The following is a 7,389-nucleotide window of genomic DNA, read 5'->3' on the forward strand; positions in this document are numbered from 1 at the left end:
AGCTGGACATGCAGCTATGGAGGCCGAGCCGGGTGGTGGTGGCCTGAGCCAAGCTGTGTGCATCGTGACAGGTGCCTCGTGGGGCTTGGGCTGGAGCCTGGCATGCCTGCTGGCCCCATGGCTGGCGCCCCGCTCGGCCCTGCTGCTCGTGGCTTGCTCGGCCGGTGCCCTGGGCAAGCTGGAGGGCGAGCTGCACGCCGCCTGCCCAGCACTGCACGTGTAGGGCCTGCCTGCCAGCCAACCTGGCCTCGGACGAGGGGCTGCAGCACATGCTCCAGGCTGGGCGGGCGCTCGGCGGCGGGGCTGGCCGGCTCCTGCAGCTTCTTCTCATCAGCAACGCTAGTGAACGCCGTCCCATTTGAAAGAGGCGCCTCTGAGGCTGAGCGAGTGCAGAGTGCTTTCGCTCTTCACGGTTTGCCAATCTCCCCCCCCCCCACATTCCCTTGCCCTGCTGTAAGTAACCCTCCACGGGGCGCCTTCTGCTTCCCCAGCCCCTGTGGAAGTTTTAGATTGGAAGCTCCTGGGGGCAGGGACCTCTCTTCTTGTACCCTGTAAAGCACTAGGCACAGTGTTGCCATCATATAAGCAAATAAAGTACCCCCCCGCGCATGGTTTAAGTGGGATGGGAGCTTGTTAAATAAATTCCAAGACAGTTTTGAGGTCGGCGGCAGGAATCGCATTGAGGTTGTTACTGTGGGAATGCCAGTAAAGAGGAGTCAAAGTTTTCCACTTTTAAACATGTCTGTTTGTAGTTCATGGGGGGGGGAAATCTAGCGCAGGGGTTCCCAAACCTTTCCCCCCAAGGACCACTTCAAAACTGCAGAGGGTCTTGGTGCAAGGAGACTATTAAGAGGAGGGGGGTGTTTAAAAATGATCTTCCCCGGGTGTCAAATATGCTAGGTACGCCACTGTTTAGAAATTCTTTCCCACGGTCCGTTTGGAGCATTCTGGGCTTTCTTCCACTCTGACTGAATATAACATTAAAAGCCTTAGAGACCTCTTTGCCTGTCTTGTCTTTTAAAGGCAATGCCCATGCATCCTTAGAATATCTATAACTGATGAAATGTACCTGTAGTTCTTGTTGTGCTTAGAAAATTGTTGCATATCTACTAAGTCAGCCTGCCATTGGGCATCAATATTAGACACAATAGTCTTGTTTCTTTTAAAATGGATTCTGGCTGGCTTATGCAATGTGTAAGCATCCTGGTCTGAAAGCCATGTCATAACATGTTTCCTTCTTACTGTCTTACCCTGCTTTTCTGCCTCCTGAAATAGAGGGTTCATCATGCTCTCCCATATTGCTGGTTGATACAGGTATGGGCACAGAGGGTTAAAGCAAACTATTTTTATTGGTACAAAAACTCCAGCTTTCAGGGTTCAGGCTTGGGACAGACACATGAAATCCAGGAAATATTAACAGCCTGCGAACTCTCAATGTGTAGATTTTCCAAATCACCATCATGCAGCACATCTTCCTGTAGAAAACAAAGAGGCACTTTAGCATTGAGGTTGCACCAAACTGGGAAAAACAACACACTATTAAAAACACAGCTCAGAAACAAAACACTTACCTGTGGCCACCCTTGCTCCATGCCTTCATTTAAATCTTCCGGCCACTCATTTTCTTCAGCCTCCATTTCCTCCAATGGCTTAAAAAGTACATCTCCGTCCACAACCTCTGCAGATTTCATAAGTTCTTCTTCCTTCAGGAAATCAGCCTTCAGACCACACCCACAACCACACTCTGTGTCAGACCACAGTTCACTAGAATTTGCCTGGAATGAGGTTTCAGGGTCTGGATCTTGTCCGGCAGTAAACACTGCTACAGGTAAGCTTGTTGACGAAACAGAACATTTGTTTCTGAAATGTGCAGGCTCTTCCCTTCCACGGCTAATTTTCATACTCGCTGGTGGGAACGATACAACTCCTAGGCTTTACGGGCCTTTTTGAGTGCATTTTCAAAGTTGCTGGAGGATAAGAAAAACCTATTAGCCCCAATGCTGCTCTTGATGCTTCCATGTTCAATCCTCAGAACGTGTCCGGGCATGCAAAATGCACTTCTGTGCCAGGTCTCACTGTCCCCTTTTCCAATTGGCTAGGACTTCAAAACCTTGCCCTATTGGTCCATGAATGGGTGACATAACTGTAGAGGGGTCACTTGTCCCTATTGGGCCAATCTGGAGAGGGGGGCAAAATGGATGCCTTTGGGGTCCATTTCTGGCACCCTATTTTGACCTAAGGGACTTGAACCTCTTCAGATTGGTCCCCTAGAGACCATGTGCTCGTAGAGGGGTCACATGCCCCTATAGGGCCAATCCTGGACCCCGTTTTGAGTGAAAATATGCCCTTTGGTCCAGGGGGGGCACATACTCATGGGGCATCACATGGCTACCATTTCTGGGGTGGGACATGAGGGATGGGGTTTCTGGGGGGCAGGATATCCGGTGAAGTCATTGGGGGACCAAACTTCAGGAGTAGAATTTCCGGGGTGTGAGTTCTGGGGAGGGATATCTGCTGATGTCATCAATCACTCAAAAGGGGTGGGGCATAGCAGCTTGACAGGAGGTAGTCTTATTTACTACTCACACATTATTACAATAATGATGGAGGGGGAAAGGTGTTTGTGGGATTTTCTGCCTCGGGTGTCAAAATAACTTCACCAGCCCTGGGTACTATGCAGTGGAGGCTGGTTCATTTGGGTGAATGGACACTGCCCCAGCAAATTCAGTCTGTCTTCTTCTGCCAGCCCCCACCTACCTGCCTGCCTGCCTTCTTACATATTACCAGCCCTGGGAGTGGCACGGCCTGTTAGCTCCCTTGTCAATATTCTCTGTGTTGCCCCTTGTTGCAGGGAACCAAATTAGAAGGAGTTGGCCCTACCTGTCATTGGCCCTGGCTTCAGGTACCATTGGGCTTCCTGTCTTACGCCACCACTGGCACTATCCATCTTCAATTGGGGTGGGCGTTTTCTCCTCTGCCTCCCTCTCAGGCAGCAAAACACCTCGAACCAGCCCTGCCTTCTCAACTGTTCCCACGCTCATGCAGCTATTTGCAGAAGGAGGGGAGATGCAAGGGGAACGACCATAGCTCAGTGGTTGCAGAGCATCTGCTTGCGGGTTCAGTCTCCAGGAAGCGCTGGCAATGTGTCCTGCCTAAAAACTGCTGCTGCCAGCCACAGCAGACAATATTGAGCTAGATGAACAGATGGTCTGACTTGGTATAAGGCAGCTTCCTATGTTCCATTTGACTAAGTGGGAACTTCCCTCCCAGGCGAACAGGAGGGAGGGGGGATTTCAGAGGAATGGGTTAAATGAAAATCTTGAGGCTTACTCCTGTGGTTTTTTTTTGTTTTTTTTAAAGAAATATAGCAGGATATGATGTGTTTAAAGCCACATCTCGTTTGGTCCCTAAGGCTAAGTTCCTTTCTCTGTAAGTAGGAGCTGAATGCCTGTAGGTTTTTATTAAGTGAACTGTAATTTCTTTCCCTGTTTGAATTCAACAAAGTTTTCAGCTAAGAGCTGGTCCCAGCTGCTTCCAATAATGTGTATTGAGCAGTAGCATCAAGAAGAAGGATTGTGCAAAGATCCATATTATTCACTATCGCACAACTTCTCTGTGTTGCCCCAGAGACTAAGAAACAACAATTACTCCAGCACTTGAGGCCATACATTTTTCATGGCAAGCAAATGCAAATTTTACGGCAATGGGGTGGGGGATTTCATAGTGCAGCACATCATATGTATTAACTTTAAAAATAAGACATCTATTTTGACACTGGGCAAAGCAGGTGAATGTAAATGAAAATATCCAAAGGAATAAAACACTAAAAACAAACTCAAAAAGAATGATCTGAAAACCAGGGCTGGCTCCAAAGGGCGGCCAGGTAGGGCCCTGGCCAAGGGCCCCATGGCCCACAGGCACCCCTGAAGGGCCCCTCATTATGGTGGGGGAGTAGCGCTCCCCTTGCTGTGGATTGCAGGGAGGGAGCTGCCCGCCCGCTTGCCAGCCTGCCCGCACCCACTTGGTTGCTCACCCTCTGCTCCCACCGGCTCCCTGACTTGCCCTCTGCCCTCACCAGCTCTCACACTTGCCCTCCCCCCTGGCTCCCTCGTTTGCCTTCTGCCCGTCCGCTAGCTCTCCCCCTGCCTGCTCGCTTGCTTGCCCTCTCCTCCATTGGTCCCCCACCCCCTGCTTGCTCACCATCCCGCCCCCACCCACTCGCTTGCTTACTCACTTGCCCACTGTCCCACCCCCACATGCTCGCTTGCTCACCCGCCTGCCATTCAGCCCCCCATCTGCCTACTTGCTCGCTTGCCTGGCGTCCTGCCCCTGCCTGTTTGCTAGCCTGCTGTCCTGCCCCCTGCCCGCTCGCTCGCCATCCCACCCCCCACTTGCTCACCTGCCATCCTTCTCCCCTGCCCGCTCACTCGCCTGCCCGACATCCCGCTCCTCTGCCTGCCTGGTAGGTAGGTAGATAGGTGGGGCGTGTGTGTGCATGCGGGTGCCAGGGCCCAGGACAGGCTAGTACCCAAGGGCCCCAGCATGCCTGGGGCTGGTCCTGCAGAAAGCTTTAACAAAATACTTTCATGCTTTGTGTATGCGTCCTCCTGACTGTCAGCATGTTACAGCTTTGCACATTTTCACCATCAAAATTGCTTCCAAATGATCCCTGGATGATCTGGAAGCCTTATTACAGAAAACGTGGTAGGTAGACCCAGGCTGTGAACCCACTAGTCACCTACAGCTAAGCATTTCCATTAGCCACACCTGGAGGGCAAACGGGTTGATCTGCCGATCAGTTGTGAAATCCCTTTGAAGCTGAATTTTAAGCTGATCAAGCTGCTTCCACCAGGTTTTACAGTAAAAAGGGGTGGGGTTTGACTGGCGCTGTGTGCCCCAGTTTTCAGAAGAGAGACGTAGAGACACACTGGAACCAGCAGAACAGTAAGTGTGTCTCTACCTCCAATTAGTGCAGGACTGAGGGTGGTGCATTTAAGCTACAATGTGGGCTTTCTAAAGGCCAAGTCCTATAGTGGGTTGGATCCAGTGGTTGCATGAACAGAAGATGAGAGATTCACTCATGCAAGTTCCCTCTACCTTATACTTTATTGATTAATTTGTTATTACTTATCTGAGAAATATTATGTTGGGAAAGATAAGAGGTTATTTAATGATTTTAGATGATCTCCTCTCTCATAGGGCTGTAAAGAGGCTGCGATTTTCATCACGTCCTGTATTCGTTGTAATCAGCGCTGTTTCTATTCTTCTACAGTTCAGCTTTTGCTAAAACCTACATTATGCGTCTCACTATCAGCTATGGCGAAAACTAACTAAATTATGTCCTTAATTATCTAATTAACATCAATGCATTTCAATGGATGGAAGACGTTTTTTAAAAATAACGTAATTATTTAAGTAGCATTAATGGACTAAAAACAACAACAATCACAAATACCCCTTGTATTCACTTGCATAGATTCTACAACAAAGGCTCTTACCATATATGGAGTAAGAAATGCCAGACATCCAAGCTGGATTTAGAAAGGGAAGAGGCACCAGAGATCATATTGCAAACATACATTGGATAATGAAACAGAGGAAGGAATTTCAGAAGAAAATCACCCTGTGCTTTATAGATTACAGCAAAGCCTTTGACTGTGTAGATCATGAAAAACTATGGAACGCTTTAAAAGAAATGGGGCACCACAGCATCTGATTGTCCTGATGCGCAACCTATACTCTGGACAAGAGGCTACTGTAAGGACAGAATACGGAGAAACCAATTGGGAAAGGGTGTGAGACAGGGGTGTATTTTATCACCCGATTTGTTTAATCTATACACAGAACATATCATAAGGAAAGCAGGGTTGGACCAAGATGAAGGAGGTGTGAAAATTGGAGGGAGAAATATCAATTATTTAAGATATGCAGATGATACCATACTACTAACAGAAACCAGTAATGATTTGAAATGAATGCTGATGAAAGCTAAAGAGGAAAGCAAAAAAGCAGAACTACAGCTAAACGTTAAAAAGACTAAAGTAATGACAACAGAAGATTTATGTAACTTTACAGTTGACAATGAAGACAAAATGGAGACAATAGTGAAGAAATCAAAAGAAGGCTAGGACTGGGAAGGGCCGCTATGAGAGAACTAGAAAAGGTCCTCAAATGCAAAGATGTATCACTGAACACTAAAGTCAGGATCATTCAGACCATGGTATTCCCGATCTAGAATCATAGAATAGTAGAGTTGGAAGGGGTCTATAAGGCCATCAAGTCCAACCCCCTGCTCAATGCAGGAATCCAAATCAAAGCATTCCCGACAGATGGCTCTCCAGCTGCCTCTTGAATACCTCCAGTGTCGGAGAGCCCACTACCTCTCTAGGTAATTGGTTCCATTGTCGTATGGCTCTAACAGTTAGGAAGCTTTTCCTGATGTCCAGTCGAAATCTGGCTTCCTGCAACTTGAGCCCATTATCAGAGCTTGGAAAAGTTACTTTTTTGAACTACAACTCCCATCAGCCCAATCCAGTGGCCATGCTGGCTGGGGCTGATGGGAGTTATAGTTCAAAAAAGTAACTTTTCCAAGCTCTGCCCATTATTCCATGTCCTGCACTCTGCGGCGATCAAGAAGAGATCCCAGCCCTTCTCTGTGTGACAACCTTTCATGTACTTGAAGGGTATCATATCTCTTCTCAATCTTCTCTTCTCCAGGCTAAACATGCCCAGTTCTTTCAATCTCTCCTCATAGGGCTTTGTTTCCAGTCCCCTGATCATCCTTGTTGCCCTCCTCTGAACCTGTTCCAGTTTGTCTGCATTCTTCTTGAAGTGCAGAGACCAGAATTGGATGCAGTATTCAAGATGAGGCCTAACCAGCGCTGAATAGAGGGGAACTAGTACTTCACACGATTTGGAAACTCTACTTCTGTTAATGCAGCCTAATATAGTATTTGCCTTTTTTGCAGCCACGTCACACTATTGGCTCATATTCAGCTTGTGATCAACGACAATTCCAAGATCCTTCTCACATGTCGTATTGCTGAGCCAAGTATTCCCCATCTTATAACTGTGCATTTGGTTTCTTCTTCCTAAGTGTAGAACTTCCTAAGTGTAGAACTTCATGTATGGATGTGAAAGTTGGACAGTAAAAAAAGCGGATAAGAGAAAAATCAACTCATTTGAAATGTGGTGTTGGAGGAGAGTTTTGCGCATATCATGGACTGCGAAAAAGACAATTGGGTGTTACAACAAATTAAACCAGAACTGTCACTAGAAGCCAAAATGATGAAACTGAGGTTATCATGCTTTGGACACATCATGAAAAGACAATAATGCTGGGAAAAACAGAAGGGAGTAGAAAAAGAGGAAGGCCAAACAAGCGATGGA

This window comes from Rhineura floridana, chromosome 4 (genome assembly GCF_030035675.1).
Source record: "Rhineura floridana isolate rRhiFlo1 chromosome 4, rRhiFlo1.hap2, whole genome shotgun sequence".
NCBI classification, from domain to species: Eukaryota; Metazoa; Chordata; class Lepidosauria; order Squamata; family Rhineuridae; genus Rhineura; species Rhineura floridana.